We start from the raw sequence: 21,609 nt of genomic DNA, 5'->3' as shown, positions 1-21,609 counted from the left end.
CCACTTTAAGCAAAAAATCCCTCACAGATGTTCCCCGTTTAGGGGCTTTAGTTAATTCTAGATGTAGTCAAGTTGACAACCAAGAACAGCCATCACGGTCTATCCCACTGTTTTTGGACCCTGGAAAGTATACAGGTGCAGTCTGCTGGGGTCTTTGTAGAACATTATCAAGATTTCAAGTCAATGGAAGTAATTCAAGGTGTCCTTCAATTATCTTTTCCTTCATGGATGACTGGCTAGCTTCCCTGGGTTTTAGTTTCCTTATCTTTCAAATGGAAAGCCACACTCCTCAGGAGATATAACTGCTAAGGATGAATAAGGAAAACACCCTACTTTTAGGAGTCCATGCACTGGATTGAAGAACACAGCCACCCTATCAAAGATCTTGAAGACTTGGAGAGACCCTAAGGGACATTTAAGAAGTAATGCCCCTGCAGTAAAAACTTGCTCCACAGGCAGAAAGAAACAATTAGGGAGAGTCTAGAGGCTCTACGACGTTGTGGTTTAGATGCCAAAGAAGAGCCATTGCAAATATCCCAATGACTCCAGATGTTAGAACCCACCAATGACTATGGGAAAGCAAGTGCATGGCCACTATCTTCTGGAAATGCCAATGACTCCTTATGGCCTGGACACTGCAAGTGTTTGTTGATGTTGACACATGACATCAGTGCCCTTGGGTGGCTTTTATTTGGGAAAACCATCAACAGACAAATCCTCTCATTCTCAGAGGTCCCTGAGAATTCAACAGAGATAAGCTAAGTTTATGGTTTATATCCTTCATAATGGTTTCCATGCTTCCTCACTGGCATTATCTGCGATAAGAATCTGACCCCAAGGCTAGTCCTGAGTCACCACAGTAGAATCAAATTCCTTTATTTAAGAAGGAGGGGGAAAAGGAGGAGGAGGGGATAAAAAGGCTCTTATATACAGAATTGTTTTTAGTAATGGTAAATAGTAATTGTTTAGAATAGTAAATCATTGTCACAATAAATACAAATGGAGCCAGCTCCTCTTGGAACATAAGCAGTGATAAGGAAAAAGATTAGGTGACTTGGGAAACCATAGAGCTTGAGGGAAGGTCTTAGAGCAGAAGGTCTCATCTAACTCACAAATGAAGAGTGAATTTGACATGGGACAATGTAAGGAGATTTATTGGTATCTTCCCACTGTTATGTGAGCATGGAAGGTTGAGCTAAACATTTTGTTTATTTATAAACTCCCTGCATGTTATGCTATTGCTCTGGGCTCAAGTTGCATTTCACACATCTCATTTCCTTTTTCAATTCTTAGCATTTGGGCACAGTAAGAATTCTGACACTCAGTGGAAGGTGACCTTGAGGGTTGTTGGCAACTTTCCTTATTACTGTCAATAGAAGAAAGAAATTATAGATGCATAAGTCTGCTTTTCTGCTGATGCCATATAGAGAACTCTCAGATAGCTCGGTGCTCATGAAAGAAATGAAGTTACTGTTGACCATGCTCTCTGTAGGACATTATAAGTCAATTAAATTGGACTACTTAAGTGCCCTTGGTGAGATACAGGTTTGCATGTTTATGTGAGTGCATATGGGCACCTGCACATTCGTGGAAGCCAGAGATCAACTGCAGGGATAAGTCTTCAGGAGGCATTCACCTTGTTTTCTGAGACAAGACCCTCCCTTGAACCCGTAGTTCATCTCTTCAATCAGATTGGATGGTCAGCAAGCCCCAGGATCCAGTTGTCTCTACCCACTCAGCACTGGGATGACAAACGCATGCCATCATTCCTGACTTTTTTATGTGGGTTCTGGAAATGGAACTCGGGTCCTCATGCTTATTCTGCATGTACTTTATCGACGGAACCATCTTCCCCACCCCTCAGTCCTCTCTCAGTTTGGCGTTCATGATGTGGAAAGTAAGGAGCATCATGACTTCTTAAAAGAAAGTATAATGGTGGAGGGGGAATGGAAGGTGGAATCCCTAATCACCCTCATTGCTATAATTCATCACCTCTTTAAATGTTTAAAAAATCTTTGGGTTTTTTTTCTTTTTAATTAAGCATGGATGGTACTATGAAGAAAGAGCAAACAAACTTGCTGGCATTTATAGTCACCTTCTATCACCAAAAGTGTTTACTTCTGTGTATGCAACTTATTAATATTAAAGTATAATGTCCATTCTTATTTCTTGAGGACTACGAGTCAGCTAAATATAACACATTTCTCTAAGTGTAAATGAAAGCCAACAGTGTTTAATATAGAAAACCACTCTTAAAACCTAACTTGCTTTTACTAGAGCCTAATCTTTCCTTGAGATCTTATTTCATTGTAAAGATTTTATCCCCTAAAACTCCATTCAGAACGCACTAAGCAGATTGTCATTAATGAGGGCCCTGCATCGTGGTACCCTGCTGGACTCCGCGCTGGAGCTTTAGAACGGTGGTGCTTCCCAATCACAACAGCGATATCCCAAACTGCTCACACGGATGTGCCAATGGGCCTGTGGCATATCACTCTAAGTCCCCCAAATCCGAGAACACTGGTTGTATCTATTCAACAAAAACATCGCCTGTTTAGAGAGATAACCAGAGAAGCAGAAGCAAATCAGCTCCCCAAGTGCTTTCCCCGACACTATCTAGTTATTCTTCTCTGTAACCTACCACAGAGGCACCCCTAATGCAGCTACTTAAAGAAGGAAGCGGGGGTTACGTGTGTGAGGGGGTAGTTTCCAGAAAGGGCTGCTATATCAGGAACTACTCACTGCCCATGTCAAATTGGGATGAGCAGGAAGTGCCTTTCAGTGGTTTGTCTCTGGGAATGGGCGTTTCCTCCTCAGCACCAATGATCTGATCAACGGGGCTTCTTAAACTGTCCAGGAATCCTAAGCTGAGTTGACAGGAAGGAGTTTTTTTTCTTCTCATTCTGACAAATAAAATAGCCATAGGCTTCCTACAAGGAGGCAACATCAGTAAACAACACAATAGTGTCAAATAGTCCAGTTGTTATTCCAGCTTTGGAGGTCCTCCTCAGGATCTCAGAATTACCTCTTCTAAAGTAAAGGAACATGACCCACTGGTACCCATCTCATCTTGGAACATGGACTCCTTTGAGAATCTGCAGAAGTAATGCTTAGCTTCTCCTCCCTGAAAAACACACAAAAATAAAAAACTTCCATTAATTATTCCTATTCACAAAACCTGCTTTTGCCTATTCAGGTGGGGGAAAACAGACACAATAACGCCAAGTTGCCTGCCCGCGTTCCTGTAACCCTGAACTTGGTCCTCTTCCAATTACTCATCGCTGCCTTTTACACTGGATTATACCCGGGGGTCCCACAGCCACCTGAGGAAGTCACATCCAGGTTCTGTGTGGTCCAGCTTTCTTCATCCCTGGAATAATGTCTCTCACACGTATCTATACATCAGGTACTATGCCAGCTCATTCTTTTCTTCTATATCCCTGACCTCAAGCCAAAGAATCAAAACAGAAATCTTGCCTATTGGTTTCACTGTTGGAAAAGTCCCACAGAATATTGTTTTGCTGGTGTCTTCTGTGATTAAGGTGAAGCCCTTTCAAATGGTTCTGGCTGTAGTCAGAACACTCAGTATTTTTCTGATCAAACCTAGTTCCCTTCTCAGTACTGGAAGCATGTGCTTACAGTCAACATTTGTGTCCATTTTCATGTTGACAGAGTTGTGACCTCCACATGACTTTCCCGAAGAGACATTTCTATACCACACTGTTTTTTTCTTTAAGTCAGTGCAATTGGTCAGGGAAGATCAACAGGTGGGTAGTAGTGCTTATTTTCACAAGCAGGAGAACTTGAGTCCAAATCCCTGGCACTCACATAAAAAGTGGGGTGTGACTGTGTGTGCCTGTCATCCCAGGCCTGGGGTGGCCAATGACGAGAGGATCACTGGGGTTTGCTGGGCACCAGCCTCGATCCAGGTTTGATAAGAGATCTTGTCTCAAAGTAATAAGTCTGTCTCAAAGTGATGGACACACAAAGGTCTCCTTTACCCTCCAAACATATATAGTGTCCTGTGTACCAGCACACACACACCATACACACAATACACATTATATAAACACACACAATACAAAACTAAAAAATATCAGTACTGCTGCTTAATCAAGCAGTTCCCCTTCAGAAATACAGTTTTATCCTTTTTTCAAAGCAGAGATCACTTCTCCCTGGATCTTTCTTTCATTGCCATGTTAAAATCCCCATCCACTTTTCTTCGTCCCAATTCTTATAGCTCATGGTGCTATGTTCATGTGGGAGTTAGTGGTTGGTCCTGTTTTTCTCTTCATGCATCCTGTCACTTAGTACAATCAGGCAGGTTTACAGCTCATTATAGACTTGCCTCTTGATGGGTCAGTTTAAATGAAGGTTGGTTAAGAAGAAAGAAAGAAAGAAAGAAAGAAAGAAAGAAAGAAAGAAAGAAAGAAAGAAAGAAAGAAAGAAAGAAAGAGAGAGAAAGAGGGAGGGAGGGAGAGAGGGAAGAAAGAAAGAGAGAGAGAGAAAGAAAGGAAGAAAGGAAGGGAAAAAAAGAAAAGAAGAAAGAAGAAAAGGCCATTCTTCAAATGAGCCCAAATTCTCAGGCGTTTTAGTAATGGACTATTAACAGCAGCCCAGTTTGTCCCCATACATGCTGAAAACATGGAGCCTGCCTTGGATATGGATGCTTTAGCTAAGAATATTCCTCTCACTTCTATTTTCTTTCACTGTTGAGAAGACTTTAGAAGGTTGCCTTTCAGAGTGATAGCATGAATACTCAGACCAAACCAACCAGGCTCTTTCTATAAATGAACATTCCACGAGCCTAACGTGGAGTAGCATCCATTTCACAGCTCAGCCCTAAATGCCTCCTGGTTGTAATTAAGTACTTCAAAGTCTTCCAAACACCCTTTTAGAAATGACTGCCCCAAATACAAAATGATGTCCAATCAGATGTAAATCATCCCACAGCAGGGAGGGAGAGGCACGGGAAGTAGTCATCAGCACTTGGACTAATCAGAAAGTCTGGTCCCCTGATGAGGATTTTCGTCTTCTCATTTGTCATTCTAGCCACTGAGGTCTCAAGTGGCCAATTTGCTCCCTATTGGTAATCAGCTGGTTATTTTTACTCATTCCTCCCTCTGGGACTGTCAGACTCCTTGGAGCAATTCATCACCCATTGGGGCCAAACTCTTCTATGACGGGAAGTGAGGGAAGAAAGATAGTATTCTGCGAAAGATAAAATCGAAGAGTATTTCATCATTTATATTCAGTTTTTAAACAATGATTTCCCCAATGAGGTAAGTAAAATAATGACACAGCCGCGTAGATATGGGGGGGGGGGTGGGCGGAAGAAAACCAGCTCCAGGCTAAACACATTATGCAATGGAAATTGTCTCCGGCTGTGAAGTTTGTTACTCTGAAATGACGTGTTCCTAGATTGTCTTTACAACTCCCCAAAGAGTGTCATCTTACATTCATTACTTACTTTGCAGGAAGCTGCCTCTATGAAAATTAGAAATGCAGAAAGGAGCCTATTAAGGCTGTAAGAGACATTAGTGGTTATCCTAAACCATGCTACCCTGCCACCTGGGAGGGAAGGTAGCCTTTGAAGGTTATTTGGTCCGAAACAGGACAGTGACTGTGTTCCAGAACATCCCTCCTTCCACTGGCCCCCACCAGGACCTCTCACTTACAGCACCTCGCTTGAGAGTGTCTCCTTCATTTTCCTCCTTACCTCTAGCAGTTGCTGTCTCTAACAAAATCACTTCCAAACACGTTTTTAGGTGTTTCATTTCTCCGAGGTCACCTTGGGAGCCACACCAAGGACTGTGCTTCTCATTGCAACGGTGTCTCTGATGTCGGTACATTTTCTAACTAGTGGGTGTCTGTGTCCCTCTCCTCTCCGATTTCCCTCAGCCATTCTGAAGAAGCAAATTTCAACCCCTCAGGGCCGACTGTTCCCCACAGCCAGTGGTTCATATTCCCCCAGTGCAGGCTCAGCCTTGAAAAAGATGTTAGTATGACAGAAATTGGCATTTTCCTGGCATTTCCTTTGCCCATAGCCAGCTCTTTATTCCTTGGAAGGAAGCTAAGAGTTGAACAGCCCTTCTAGCTGTTTCCTTAGAGACTGCATCTGGGCAGCAACATGATCTGAATCTTGAAATGCTTGCTTTCCTCCACCAATTTCACTGTCTTGAACCTCTTCTTGTGTCTTTACACTCTATAAATGCTGTCCTGGGTGACTTTACTTTTAGGTGTGCCTTTCTATAAAGAGAATGCAGAGAGACAGAGAAAGCACGTTTACACACCCATATCAAGTGTTCTAGCTTTTCATCTGCTAATTCCCTCCAAGCACGGCTGTTTGCACACTAAGTGATGTCACCCAGCAGCTGTCTTGGACTGGAAACTGAAATGCCTGTGGATTTCCAGTCTTTTGTCTTACCTATCCAACGATCTGTCTCCTTTCCAAAATACTAGAGTAATAAAGAAATGCTTGGCTCCCTTTGCTGAGAATTGAATCCTACAGCTTTAAAGAAAATCTTTCACAATTTACTCACCTAATGTCTTATTGTAATTGTCTGATTCAGTTTGTAATTGTCCAATTTAATTCTAAATTTGCTTTCAAGAATCATTAACTATGATTTCTTATGGAAATGAACTTTTATATTTAGTGAAAAAATAGATTTTTATACAAGTCTATTTTCCAATTTGCAGTTTTGGGAGAGGAAGTGTGTGTGTGTGTGTGTGTGTGTGTGTGTGTGTGTGTGTGTGTGTGCCCATTAGAAAGTGTACATTAGGGTGGAAGAGATTATAATTTATCTGCCCAGTGTCCCCAGGTTTACCTAAATGAGAACCTTTATATTTGGTGTAGTATAGGCTTGTGGATCTCTTAGTACAGTGAGCGGAGCTTTCTGTATCCCATTTTACACAAAAATTAGTTTAATTACTTATTATCTTTTAATGAGTATCCTTATTATTCATTCTTACTAAATGGCATACTATTACACACACACACACACACACACACACACGCTTTACCAGTGAAATCCCGATTTCTAAGATTCTCTCCCTTCCTCCTGATCTTCTACATCCTGGTCTCTGTCACCATGACAATTTGCATCCTCTGCTCCTTGCCCCTGTTTTGGTGATTGTGTTCATTCTCTATTCCCCCAAATGTTTGTTTATGCAAGACTGAGACAGTCACCAGTGAGTGCTTCTCCAGATTGCATTGGATCACCTGGGGGCCATGCAGACACTGCTTGAAGCACAACACAGTCTTATACACTTTATCTATTTAACCAACACCCAGACTGAGGAAAGAATCCTGCAATTGGAGGGCACTTGACCTAATCATAGCAAACAAAACAGGAGCTCCTATTTTGCTATCTCCCCGCTCCCCTTTAGGTCATCCATCTTTTATAGATGTAAAACAAAAACTGTTAGCTGGTGAAGGTTCAGAAAGAACCATCCAAGCCAAATGAAATTAAAGAACAGGACCATCCTTTGTCTCAGATCAGTTGAAAAGAACTCATGCCGATGACCTAAGATCCTATCAGATTTTGTGTCGGCTATTCTCAGTTGCCAAGGGAGCCTTCCTGTGAGATGGATCCATCCTTCGCAGGGAAGCCAGCTCTCCCAAACAGTCAGGAGCACACCACTACAACGTGCTTCCTTACAGGAGGCTGTCACACTTTCTACAAAGCCGTTTCTTAGCATTTAGATGAAGTTAAAATAGCATGTCTCTTCAGGGACTTAAAATCTTGCTTTCCCTTGGGATCCTTGCCTTGAAAACGTCAGCGAAGCTCAGAAATGACTAGGGAAAGGCTCCCTGGCTGAAGGCCAACCTCAAGTACAATGATTACATCATGAGCTACGCCATAGGAATTACTTTCCTGGTTCTTGTATAGAAGCTGACACACAGGACTGTGCTTTTCCTCCTCTCGTGTTACGATCATCTGCAGATGTCAAACTTTCCTGTCCTGAATGGGTACAAGCTGTGATATTACCATTCAAGGACTTCCAGTAGCAGCAAAAGGAAAATTACGAACCAACTCCCCTCGGAGAGGAAGTGCCTATTCAAACAGCCGATGTTGGCGGTGAGCACAGGCAGCGGCTACCTCCTTCCTACCAGGAATGGCCCAGTCTCCAGCACTGCTGCCTCTCCAATCACGGGCTGTTAAGATTGGCATGGTCGGAGGATGCTTGGCAAAAGCAGTATTTGGCACAGTCTCACTTATCCCATAAGCACTCAGGGAACGAATTGGCTACGTGCATTTCCCCCAAAGACAGAATTGTGCTTGTTCATTGATTCTGTTTAATTTATAACAAATGCCTTAAAAAAAAAAAAAAAGGGACACACACAGCTTGGAAGTCTTCTGCACATTCTAATGACAAATGTCCCCAGGATTACAATCTCTTTCCTCTACTGGAATGGGTTGTGGCCAGGGAAGAGGTAGAGCATATACTGCAGACAGGAAGGTCCTTTGCTGCGTCAGCTAATATATCCTTCTCTCATTTTGAATCCAAGACTGAAGAGAGCGTCATTGGTGCTACCGTTCTGTTCATATTTTATTATCTCCCAAGAACCTTAATTTCTAAGCTCTGGTGCCTGCTCTTTGCCCGGGTCACATTTGGGATGGAATAACTGGAGGTTCCCAAGAAGGGGGGCCCCTCCCTAAATGCCTTTCCCTTCACCTTTCCCACACTCCTTGTTTTTAGGGTCAAGACAAGACACTCTTTTTTTTTTAATGGCTTATTTATTTTTATTTTAAGTGCATTGGTATTTTGCCTGCATTTAAGTCTGTATGAGGGTGTCGAATCATTTGGAGCTGGATTACAAACGGCTGTGAGTTGTCATATGGGTGCTGGGAATTGAACCTGGGTCAACTGGAAAAGCAACAGTGCTTCCAACCCCTGGGCCATCATCTCTCCAGCCCCAAGACAAGACACTCATGCTTAGGGTGGTGGGGCTGCCTTCCTGCCAAGGGCTCTGCCTGGGTGGCACTTGAAAAATACTGGATAGTTGGATTCTTCTCATTGCTAATAACTCCAAATGGAATGCCTTCTGTGACAATAGTGATAAAGGTTCAATGTGGCCTTTTCAAATCTCTTTTCAAAACACAAGTAACCCTGATGAAGATCGTGCATTACTCTTGTAGTTGTGTGACAAGACACCCAATAAACAACATAAGAGAGGAAGGCTTTGTTCGGCATAGAGTTTGAGGGCGCAGTGAGTTCAGCATGGAAGGTAGTGTGGCAGGAGATCAATGCATCCACAGTCAGGAAGCAGAGAGAGGTGGAAGCTGCTGCTCTGTCACCTTCTTCTTACGGGTGGGTCTTTCCACCATCTTCGCCTAACATAGAAGCTTGCTCACAGACACGCCCAGAAGTTTCTCTCCTCTGATTCCAGATACTGGCTAAACTGGCACTATTAACTGTCCCAGATGGCATGTAAGTCATTGGTATCAACATCATTACTTTATTCCTTCGTGCAATTTACCCTCACATTTGTAGGCCTGTGCTCTGCACCAAGGGGACAGCTTTTAAGAGGGTTACACATAGTTCCTTGCCTGTACAGCCCCATTTGCTAGGACAGACTCTGGAACAGCAGATATATCAAAGTGTGATATGTGTAGGAGTCTTAGCAAGAGGGGCTTCTAAGGACTGGGCCCGAGACCTTGACTACGCAATGTGGGTCACCTCTCTCTGTTTGTTATCAGATTCTCCCCTGTGTGCTACCCCTGATGAGGATGGTACCTACTGGCAGGCATCAGGGCACACAAAGGCCCCGTTACCATGTCTCCCCTGGGATCTCAGCTGTACTATGACACCCTAAGTTGGCCTCCTAATGAAATTCACATGCCACCTTGGAGTAAACATAAATTCAACTTAAGATAGAGAAAGGGGAACAGACAGACAGAGACAAGAAGATAAGAGAATCAACAATAGAGACCAAGGGGGAAAAAAGATACATGGAAATGAGAGAGAGAGAACATGATCATGCTGAACTTTCCAGTAATCCTACTGACAGACATTCTTCTTTGTCTAGGAGAACACATATATAAAGCTTGACACAGGACACCTGGACATGAGTCACATGCCACACTCTCACCACACACAAACTGGCTTTTGACACATTGTCTCTGTATCCTCATTTGCAAAATAGGGCTTGTAAAGATTCAATCCCACAGACTGGGCTGTTTCAGCACTGGAATAAGATCAGCAAGTTCCTGCCCACCAGCTGGGCTCTCAGTGGGTAGAAATGCTTTAAAACACTCCCACTCGTTGCTCTTCATGTAAGTGTGCATATGCACAGCACGTATCAAGGACTACTCTCTGCCTTGGAGTTGCTAGAGTTAAAAGGTAAACCAAGGCTGTGAAACTCTGGGGTACCAGAAAGATGGGATGTGGACATTTTTCTCTCAAATGTTTTCTTTCTCATCATTTCCAGTGTGTGACCATGGTGTTCCTAATATCTCCAAGCTCTCACACATCAGTCATTTCCATCTGTGCTGGTCTGTCTTGATAAGCTTGTTATCTAGTGATCATATCCAAGTTTGCAGGAGTCTACATGTGTGTTCTTTGGCACGTGTTCATGAACATCCTCATGAGGCTGTAGGGAGATAGAACATACTTGCTGTCTGAATATACTTATATTTGGCAGGCAAAGTCCTACATTGTGTGGCTCTAAGAGCCCATGGGGATGGAGAATTGCAGCATGAGGAGATGAGGTCAGACTTAGGGGAGACATCGATGAAAGCCATGCTTGCCAAGTCGAAAGCAATCAAGTTTGTGAACAGTTGGTTCCTGATGAGCACCTAGAAGGATGATAAACTAACTTCTTACCTTTGGTGCCTGACAGTCTACAGTTCATCAGCAGAAGAGAGTTCGTCTTAGGGAACTGAGAGTAATGAACTTTTAGAAACTGTTCCAGTTTGGATTTCATGTGACCCCCCCCCCCCAAAAAAAAGACTTATTGTAAAAGTCTTGCTTTCCAGCTTCTAGATCTACAGAAAGCTAATTGGACCACAAAGACTCCACAGTCTATTGAGGGATTTATAATGTGAATGGCACCATGCTATCGTTGGGAATGGCAGAGACTTAGAAGGTGGAGCTGGCTTGGAGGAAGCAAATTTCTGGAATGTGTTCTTGAGGGCCGTGTCTTGTCGATGGGTCACTCATGAAGCGAACATCTGTGCCCTACTATGCTCTTCCACTGTGACATTCCATCTTACCACAGGCCCAGAAACAATGGAGCCAGCTAAACGTGGACTGTAGCATCTTAAACTGTAAGCCAAAATAAACCTTTCCTCCTGTTCAATATTCTCTCAGGTATTGCTCTGGGGAACTGCTTCTCCACATCTGTTGTCTGCCCCCACTAAAGAACAAGGCCATTAGGACCATGCTGCAAAAGAGCACGAGCAGGAGGACTGAGCAAGGAGAGAGGCAAGCGAACGCCCAGATTCAGATCTCCTGGTCTCTCAGGGAGTGAAATAAGGTGACATACTTGAGTCAGGGCTGACAGTGCACAGTTCTTCCTAGATTTACAGTCCCCATCAGTCCAGGACAGAGGAATGAATGAGGAATGTGCTAGAAGGCAGAAGGTCGGCATGGTAAAGGGGCAGCCAGATAGGAGGGAAGGCAGCTCAATTGAAGGAAGGGCAGGATATTGGCAGGCTGAAGAACAGTGATGAGCTGGACCTGAGTTTACAATCCAGCCACACATCACTTATTAACTGAATAATCTTGAACAGTCTCTGTTATTCTTGTTGAGACCCAACTTCCTCATCTGAGAAATGAATGATATTGTTCTACAGCTACTGTAAGAATTCCAAGAGAAACTATGAGAAAGTACTGGTCCCTAATATATATTGGTACTTAATTTGCAGTAGGTCTTTATTTTTCATTAATCCATTTGAGAGGGTTAATGACCACAGTATAATTTAGACCTCTTAAAAATCTTTCCTTCTTTCCTCAAAGGTGACTTTATCACTGACTCTTGTCCAAATTGCTCTATTTAGACTGTGAGCTTGTGTCATAGGCCCCTTGCCACAGCTACTCCACCTGCAACCAAACTCTCCACCCTTTGGTGCTGCCTTACTTCTGTCCCGTGGGACCTTCACGTCTGGTGGGTCACATAGCTGACTTAGATTCATTATGTCCATTCCATGTCATACTGGCATGAACTTTTGCCTCTAACACATTGTTTTTGCAAGTAGAAAGCAACATGACAAATAGTAGATGCTAGGCAATATCTACTGGACACATTACAGAATAATCAAATAATCACTAAGGTAAGGGCCCAAGGCTGGTGTTTCCTGAATGTATGTAATGTTTTGGAAATTCCTATTAGATCCTGTTTTCTCCCCCATAAAATAATAATGATGCTCTTTTTCTCAGGCTAGATTCAGAGCATGGCCGACCAAGCATGCCCACCAAGAGCAGCCTACCATCTTTCAAAATGGGAAGAGGATCTGGAAGAAAATAGCAAGGAGAAGCTTCCTCCACACTGCAAGAACATCAGTGTAGGCTTCAAGATGCCCAGGGAAACAACCAAGACACATATACTGACAAGAAAACTTCCTGCAAATGTCTCCAACTGAGGGAGGCTCTTGTCCATTATGGTGACCAAGACGAAGAGGCAGAGGGGCGTTGCCATCTTTCAGGACCATCTCCACTGCATCCATAGGGAGGGCTGTTCCAGGAGACAATGTAAGAATGTGCCTGTGTGCCCTGTGCCTGCTTCAGGGAAGTGAAGATGGGCAGCATCGTTACTGTGGCCCAGTGCAGGGTCCTGAACAGGACTGTATCCTTCAATATCTGGGGTTACTAAGGGCACTGACACCAAGAAGCAGTTCTATGAAGTCTGAGACCCAACGGTATCTGACCCCAAACAGAGTTATTCTCCCACTCAAAGAAAAAAAAAGAGCAACAAGTATTGATGGTAGTGGTTTCCAAGCTCAGAGAGTGAAGTGAGATAATCCCTGAGGAGCACTGGGCAGTACCTCCGGGGTGTAATCACTACTAACCAGAACAACTAAAATACATGTTGAAGAGTTTCTTGATTTAAACACTAGAATCTACAAGAAGACAATGAACTTTCTTTCAGACTTCTGGACCCTGGGCCTACACAGCCAGTCATATGACTGCCTTCCCTCGGCACCTCTCTTTTCACACACTCCTCCAAAATTGCATACCACGTGGTGGCCAGTGGGAGGGTCAGGGGCTGTCACAGGTTTGTCCCACAGTTTGACTGGTGCTGGGATCAGGTCAGTGCAGCTGCCCACAGCTTTGTCACACTCCTATGAGTCTATCTTGCGATGGGAATGAGAATCATTGTCACCGGCCTTAAGAATCTGATAACTCCACATTTTCTCAAACACAGACCAAGGCTCTTCATGCCAGCAGACATCATCATCTGGAAATGTGTGTGTGCTCATGCACGATTGCATCCCTGAGGCTGGGGATGTGCAAAAGCCACATAAGTTTCTGGCTAATGGGGAAGGCAGCTGTCACATTTTCCTACATCCCTTCCACTCATACATAAACCTTAAGGTAGATTACTGGAATGCATTAAAAATGAAGCCTGAAGCCAGCTCAATTCTTAGCTGTTTTGCTTCTTTGGGGAAGAAGCTTAACCTTTCTAAAAGTAATTAAAACTAACATTTGTTTACATGTCAAGTACTTCATATGTATTAGTCATCCATCCAGCCATTTGCTTGTTTAACCAGCATTGATTGAATGCCAGCTTTCTGCCAGGCACTGTGGACACAAAGTTGAATTGGACATCTTTGCATCTTATATCATAAAATTTTAATATTGATGATGGAGGTAGGGAATGAGCAATCATTTGCATATCTATTTAATCATAATTTGTTGTCAGTTCATTCATAAGGACTTGGTAAACTTCAATTGCTTGACTGATGAATTGTGATCAGTACTATAAAGCAGGTATCTAGGGTGATTCCTTTTTCCAGGTTGGTAGGCAATGGCCTAATCTGAAAACTTGGCCAAGACTTCTAAGGAGAAATAACCTTTGCATTATAAATTTGAAAGTTAGATGAAGTTTATATGTGTAGTCTTATTTTGGAGATCAAAAAATAGTAACTCAGAAGGTCATATAACTTGTTGAAAGAGCTGGAGTCTAAAACAAAACAAAACAAAAGAAAAAAAAAAAAACAAACAAACCCAGGACTGAGTACTTTGTCTAGAGGAGACTGCAGTTCTAGAAGTAGGAAAGTTCAAGACCAGGGACAACCTCTGAGGGAGCACCATAGCATGTCATAAGACGGCATATGGCATCACACGGCAGAGCAAATGTTAGAGCTGAGTGACACTCCTGCAGGAGACAGGGTTGCATGGCGAGAAGGAGGCAGCTGAGCAATCCCAGGAACCTGATGTGCTTTTACAGAAACCAACTTAGTTCCTTGAGACTCAGCCTAGCTACAGGCGAGCATCCATCCTTCAGGAATGGATCTGAAGGCTCAGCTGGGAAAGTACTCGCTCAGAAATACAAGGGCCTAGTTCAGATCCCCAATATCCACATAAAAAGCTGTGCCTGGAATCCTAGCCCTGGGGAGACAGACAGGAGAATCCCGGGAGTTTCTGGTCACCCAGTCTAACTGAATCAGTGAAGTCCAGGTTCAGTTAGAGACCTTATCCCAAAGATAAGGTAGAGGTCAAAAGAAGGAGATGCCCAACATTGACCTCTGACTGCCATGAACACGCCCACATTTGTGCATAGGCACTCATACAGAAAAATATTCACATACATGAACACACACACACACACACACACCCCACAAAGAACTGAGCCCCATAATCTAACTACCTATTCTGCTCCCATCTCTTAACGTTCCAACACTTTTCAACTGGGGGCATGAAACCTTGAGGGAACAAATAAGTCCTGAGCCCTAACACACTGTACTTCCTGGTGTCCATTTTTGATAGATCCAGTTCTAACTCCAGACCTGATGTTCTTTCTGGCCGGCTGTGGCTGATGTAATTAGAAATATATTTTAATATTGCTAAAAATATTTTTTTCCGAAGCCTATAAAATCTGTGGCTGGGGTCTCTGAAGAGATTCTGGTGAATCTGGTCCAGTGGACTAAGAAAAGTCAGTGTACATTTGTGTGGGTTCCACAAGTGATTGGGTGCAGAGCACTGGGGAAAATGTTGTCTGGGCCTCCCCGCCACTCTACTCCAGGACTTACAGCACTTCACAGTGCTGTAAGGAAATACCACTGTAAATCAAGGCTCTCAACGTCACCCTCAGCCCCAGCACTCTGGACCTTGGGATCTCCATGAAGCTATGGCTACATCAGTGCTTTTCAACCCTCAGTAAATGACAGTCATCTGCCCCAGTCTGGACAACTGGCCCTGAATCTCCAGGGAAAGAGTCCAGGAATAGGCACTTACTGGAAGTTTCCATTTGATGGAGTCGCAGATGATCTCAAAGGTCCCTTCTGACTTGGAAATCCTCTGCATCTACGAAATAAGTCAACACTACAGAACAGTGGCGAACACAGGCAACACTTGAGAAAGCTCAGCTCTGGGGAGTGGGGCTGGGTGCTGACGCATAGCCAAGACCCGCTGCTCTCCTTGGCAGTGTCTTTGTGAAAATAGTAACCCTTTTTTTTTCTCCCTGACTGATTTATGTGACAGTTGGAAAGCAGCTTCCAGAACAGCATGTTCCTCCCCTCAGACTATTAACATAAACGTGCGCATGGGCTCCGGGCTCCCACTTCTCTGTGTACACTAGGCTTAAGGGGCCTTGAAAGCCGCAGGCCAGCTGAAGAAAAACCAGAGAGAGGAAGTGTTGTTAGAGACACAAGAATGAAAAGGGGAAAAGGACAGGAGGTTGCTAAGAGACAATGTCAAGCTGGGCCATGGGATTAACAGCCGAAATCAAAGCAAGAACTTAATGGTATATTCTTGCAGTAGCAGCCTTCTCCAAGCACAACGGGGAGAGGGTGATTACCCAAGTAATTCCACTCCAAATCAGGCGGAAAGGGCCCCCTTTCCTTCTTGGCCAGATGAAATGTAAAGACCAAGTGATTTAAAAAATAATACTAGCTAATACCATCCTCAGGCTTAACTGAAGGCTGCCTTGCGATCTTTTCTTTGCTGCTGAGTACTAAGAATCACTAATGCCGAAATTATTTTCAACCTGTAGGTTGAGAGTGGTCAAACATTTTCCGAGATGTATTTGGGAGGCTATGGTTTACCAAATGACTATGATGATATTTCATAGCCCCGTGCTTTTGTTTCACATAAATCGGTTTGTTGGATTTCAGCAACAGCCTTGTGAACTGGTTGTTTGCCCCCTAACCCGGCACCTTTGCAGAAGAAAAGGCATCAAGAGTCTCAGCAATTTGTTCAAAACGACTCAGCCACTGGGGAACAAGGAACTGGGGCAGGAGTTCCTAGGAACTGGATTTGAACCTTGCTCCGGCTGACACCTCACACTCTGACTCAGTTTTCACATGTGAAAAATGGAGACACAACGTACAGAGCTGCTGAGCTTAAAGATAATACAATACACACGCTATATGTTCCCAAAGTAACTGTAGATGCTATGCTCCTCCTCCTCATTATCATCACCACCACCACCACCATCACCACCACCACCACCATCATCATCATCACCATCATCATCATCATCCTTGTTTTGCATTTCATGCTTAGAATTCTGAGATACACAGCAAGGAACAAGTGTTTTAGTGGGTTTAGGTATGCAAGAGGCTAGTTAAATGGTGAACCTCCTTAGAGAAATGGAAAATCTTGCTGCCATTCATTGGGCCAAACACCCACCAGCTACCAAGGCAGCATCCTTTTGGGGTTTATGAAGGGTCAAGAGCAAGAGACTTCATGGGGTCAGGTTCTGTTTTACAGCAGGTGCTTGGTAGAGCGGGAGGAACTGGTGACTTCTGTCTGACTAGCTACCAGAATCCTTTAGGGGCTTGGTCACACAACTTTCTAAGCCCTGGCCCTTGAGTGCCTGAAGCCACAGATCTGTGATGGCTCCTGAGAAACACAGGCAAATGGAAACTTGCAGCTAACACGAATCATCAGCCTGCTTCTGAAACCACTGGACATGGAGCACAAGCTTTAGATCCAGAGCTTGGGAAGCAGAGGCAAAGACAGAGGCAGATGCAGTCCAGTCTCTATAAGTCTGAGGCCAGTTCACACAGTGAGTTCAAGATCACCCAGGGCTACATAATAAAAGCCTGTCAAAAACCAAAACAAAGCAACTAAACAAACAAAGGAATGAACAAATCCTACCACCCCCTGGTTGATAAGACTTGGAAAGCCTTCCTATTCATTTACGCCTGGAGGATTCAGAGGAACTGGTGGAATTATGTTTTGATCCAGAGAGACTATCACGGTCTTCCATTGCGCAGGTACACACCAACTTTCAACCTTCCTGGGCTCCATGCTTCACGTTTAATACAGTGGCCTGCACTGGTGGAAGAAAAGACCTTGAGAAGGGTTTGTGTGAGGGCAGTGCACAGACTTGTATACCAGACAGGCCTGGGTTCAGATCCCAGTGTGGAATTAAGGAGGGAGAGAGGACACACTCTAGCTGGGAAAAAGAAAGATATGGAGTATGGGGGCTGTGGGCCCACCCTCGAAGGCCATGATATTCAGAGTATTTAATGTCACCACCATCAGCTACATAATGCAAGTGAAAAGCCAGCAGGAGAAATAAAATCCTCAGTTATGGTTTAGTAATTGCTTTCAAGACAGCAGGAAATAAAAACGCTCCCAAGTCCTTGTATAGTGGCATGTTTCCCTTCGTGGACTAGCATGCACATGAGTTACATTTTCATGGCTGGCTTTAAATTAGCCTTAATTTCTCTGTCAAGTAGAGTTAAAGTTCACTGTAAGATATTTCATGGCTTGTCTAAAAGTGATGATTTCAAGTCTTCTAAATATTTATGCCAGTGTTATTATTTAGGAAAATAACCAAGAATAAAAGGCTAGTCTTCACCGCTATTATTGGTCTGGGGTTCTAACATATGTCCTAAAATAGTTCATACTTGGAAATTGAGTTCTTCATTAAAATGCCACTGCAATTAGATATGTACTGGAAAAGAATATGAATGCTGGCCTCTTTCTATCTACATAATCAGAGACAATATTCATAAACTCTTTAAATATTTTTTCATTTTGATTCAAAGATAATTGTATCTGATTTTGATGGTTTCAAGGAAGGTAGAATGAGAGAACCAATATTAAGTGCTGGTAAAAGTTTGGCACATACTAAAGGCTTACAAAATAGTAGCACTCATCTTTGTTTTGGTCCAACTCAATTTACACTAAGTATCTGTCTCCTGTGGCTAAGCACCAGTACCTCCCTGGATTTATGTCCTCTCATCTGTGAAATGGGAATAATGATATACATTTACAATGTTGTCAATGTGACATGGGTGATGACTCCATGCAAAACACCTTGCATCCTGCATATTAATCAGTGTTGACTTATGTGCCATTTGCAGGGATGATGTGCTATCTTTTTTGTCCAAAACTCTTAAATCTTTCATTCAAAAACCATACCATACATTCATTGGTATAAGTACATCTCCATCTATTTTGGAGCCCTAGAAACATAGTAGCCCAAAGGTGTGTTGTCACCACTTTCGGTTCTCAGGGAGGGCTTCCCTTCACTGAGGAAGAGGCCAAGAGCCAAGTGTAAAGAAGCAGTGTTGCACCTAGTGAGACCCCGGGCCCTTTTGCCTAGGGAACTTCCGTTATTATCTTCTAAAATGTTATCATCAACCATAACACTGACTGACACCAGATACAATGCAAGAGACTAAGGGCAGAGTGATTGTGTTGGAGATTTTATGACAACTTGACAGAAGCTAAAGTCATCTGAGAGGAAGGAACCTCAACTGAGAAAATGTCTACATATGTCAGGCTATAGACAAACTTGTGGGGAATTTTCTTAATTAGTCATTGATGGGAGAGGGCCCAGCCCAGTGTGGGTGATACCACCTCTAGGCTGGTGGTCTTGGGTTCTATTTCTTAAAAAAAGAGCAGTCTGAGCAAGCGATGGGAAGCAAGCCAGTAAGCAGCACCCCTCCATACCCTCTGCATCAGGTACTGCATCTCTGTTCCTGCCTCCAGGTTCCTGGCCTGTTTGAGTTCTGTCCTGACTTCCATCAGTGATGGACAGTGATGTGGAAGTGTAAGCCAAATAAACCCTTTCCTCCCCAAGTTGCTTTTGTCATGACATTTCTTCACAGAAACGATCAACCTAACTGGAACAGTGATAAACCGCTAGCATCATCTCTCCCCCATGGACACTCCGGATGAGAGAAAGAGTGTTCATTTATCTGGGGGTGATGGGGCTTGAGGAGGACAGAATTTTGATAGGGAGATGGGGAGAGAAAATGCCTTGCCTAAAAGAATACCCAGAGCATACGCATGGCTGATGACATGGAGTCAACTAGAGGTGATGTGAGAACAGTGAGATGGGACAGGGAATCCAGGCCGGTACCCAAGACCTCCAGACTCACGATAAGATGTGTGATAGACACCATGAGCCACTGAAAAATTCTGAACAGGGGTTGTCATGATCAGATCTGAGTTTTAGGAAATGCATCCTGGCTGCTTCGTGGTGAAAAGGATAAGTAATATGGAGCAGAAGAGGGAACCTTCAGTTTCTTTTATCTGCTATCATAGTAAGTGCTCCGTCCTCTGAAGTGAGTGTAAGAAGCAAGAGTATAGGGAAATGTGAAATTCAGTGTGGCTATTTCTTCCTGGGGCATTTAGAGGAAGTACATACGGTGCTCACTAGACATGACACATAATTTCTGCAGGAGACAGTTTCCAAGATTGTGGTCAATGGACTTCACATCCTGATGTCTCTACCCTTGAATAACCCTTTCCTCACGAAGGGGTGCTATACCCGATACTTCCTTTTAGCAAGAAGAATGTAGCTAAAATAATGAGAGGAGACTTCCATGGTTGTGCTGCCCAAGACTGCTGGCATGGTTTCCCTGTCCTCACTTGCTAACCCCACCCTCTCCTTCGAGCGTTCACTTTGATGAAGCTCCCAGTAGAGAGGCCCCACATGACAAGGAACTGAGCAGTCCAACCATGCTCAAGAAACCAGATTCCATCACTCATCACTGAGGAAGCCTGAGGACAGCGCCAACCTTAGCTGGGAGAATCATAGCTAGAGGCAGCGCCTCCTTGTTGCTTGAGAGACATCGCAGTACCAATGAGTTAGATAAGCTATGCCTGGCTTCCTGACCCACAGGAAATGTTAGGCCAGAATTTGTCCGGTTTTAAGCTCCTAAGCTGGGACCAGTGTGTTACACAACACCTGGCTGGATCCTCTCCTGTGACGTCAGACATCAAGAGAAGGCACAACCTTGAGACGCGTGAATGACAAATGTTATCGTAGATGGCCAAGAGAGCAGAAATAACAGTGGATGACAAGGCAGGAGAAAGCTTTACTTCTGGCCGGTAGGCAGGTGCTGTGATTCACAAAGAAATCATGTGAGCATTCTGGGCGGGGTTAGGGAAGAAAGGGTGTCAGGGTCCGTGTGGGCTTACACACACCCCTTAAGTGAGGCTCTCAAGGTTAAACTCTAGTTTCCACTACAGGTAGTAGCGTGACTTTTTGAGGATTAATAATATGATCTGGTTTTGCTTTCTATGTTGTGCTCAGATTCTTGTTTGGATATTATGATCCTGCATTCCTAAATGCTCTCCCAAAGACATTTATTAATGAGTTCAGCAGCTGGCTCTGCAGTCCCCTCCACATTCTTCTTTCCCTGTCTCTGGATTCTGAACCCAATGGTGCAGTCCACAAACCCTTAATGCGTGTGTCTTTTCTATTCATCATCTGTCATTTTTTTGAGCCGACTTGGAAACAGTGTGGAAAGTCTAGACTCAGTCAGACCTGAGTGTACACTCGGAATGTCCCCAGCTACTGGGTCAAGTTCCTTGCTTGTTTGTGGCCCATCAGGAGTTCATGGGTTGTGACAGTTCCCTCTCTCCAGCCTAAGCCTTCTCATTCAGCTTAGAACAGAACTGTCAGGGAGTAGGGAGCTACCACTTCATTGCTGTGTGGGTTCAAGGAAACGGGTTAACCTTTCTGAGGCTATCTGTGGGACCGTCTTGAGGAAGGTAGCAGAGCTAAGCAAAGGCCGAGCACAAACTCCCAAATGCGCAGATCTGCGATAAAGCAGCTAACCTTTGTGGTTTCTTACCTGCCCCGCAAACACTACGCTCCTCCAGAAGCTGCCAAGCCGGCAGCTGCCTGAGACATGTCATAAATAGCCTGCAGAGCAATTTGCTTTCAAAGAGAACCAGGCAAGGGGGTGGGAGGAGGCGGCCAGCAGTGGGCCCAGCCCTAAGTCTGGACAAATTTGGCAGCAGCAAAGATACACGCGGCTCAGCGTGTGTCTCTGCAGGGCCTCACCAGCTCAATACTGTCCTGAACCCCTACCCCTGCGTTCGTGAGCAAGATCAGCTGGGGCTATTCCATGGCACCTGTACCTATCTATTCTAAAGCTGGAGTTGCCTGAAATTGCCTTGCTTGATTTCTTTCTTTCTTTTTTTTTTTTCTTTCTTTTTTTTTTTAGTGCCACCACGGCCTTCCCCACC

General features: G+C 44.0%; 2 long non-coding RNA genes across 3 annotated transcripts; one reads left to right on the top strand and one right to left on the bottom strand.

Annotated features, from left to right (window-relative positions):
* Window positions 1–846: 846 nt before the first annotated feature.
* LOC128098822 (uncharacterized) lies at window positions 847–21,579 on the bottom strand. Of its 2 annotated transcripts, none has more exons than XR_008214352.1 (2): window positions 15,403–21,579; window positions 847–3,124 (listed from the first exon to the last, which is right to left on the bottom strand). It is a non-coding gene; the product is annotated as an uncharacterized LOC128098822 (long non-coding RNA). The 2 variants fall into 2 exon arrangements; XR_008214351.1 differs by lacking the exon at window positions 15,403–21,579 and adding an exon at window positions 5,720–6,441.
* Window positions 3,478–19,206, top strand: LOC128098821 (uncharacterized). Its single transcript, XR_008214350.1, has 2 exons — window positions 3,478–5,282; window positions 12,385–19,206. It is a non-coding gene; the product is annotated as an uncharacterized LOC128098821 (long non-coding RNA).
* Window positions 21,580–21,609: the final 30 nt, after the last annotated feature.

This window comes from Peromyscus californicus, unplaced genomic scaffold, assembly GCF_007827085.1.
Source record: "Peromyscus californicus insignis strain IS unplaced genomic scaffold, ASM782708v3 Scaffold_6__1_contigs__length_162567912, whole genome shotgun sequence".
Taxonomy (NCBI): Eukaryota; Metazoa; Chordata; class Mammalia; order Rodentia; family Cricetidae; genus Peromyscus; species Peromyscus californicus.
Note: the sequence above shows the minus strand (reverse complement) of the source record. Positions and strands in the feature narration are given on the sequence as shown.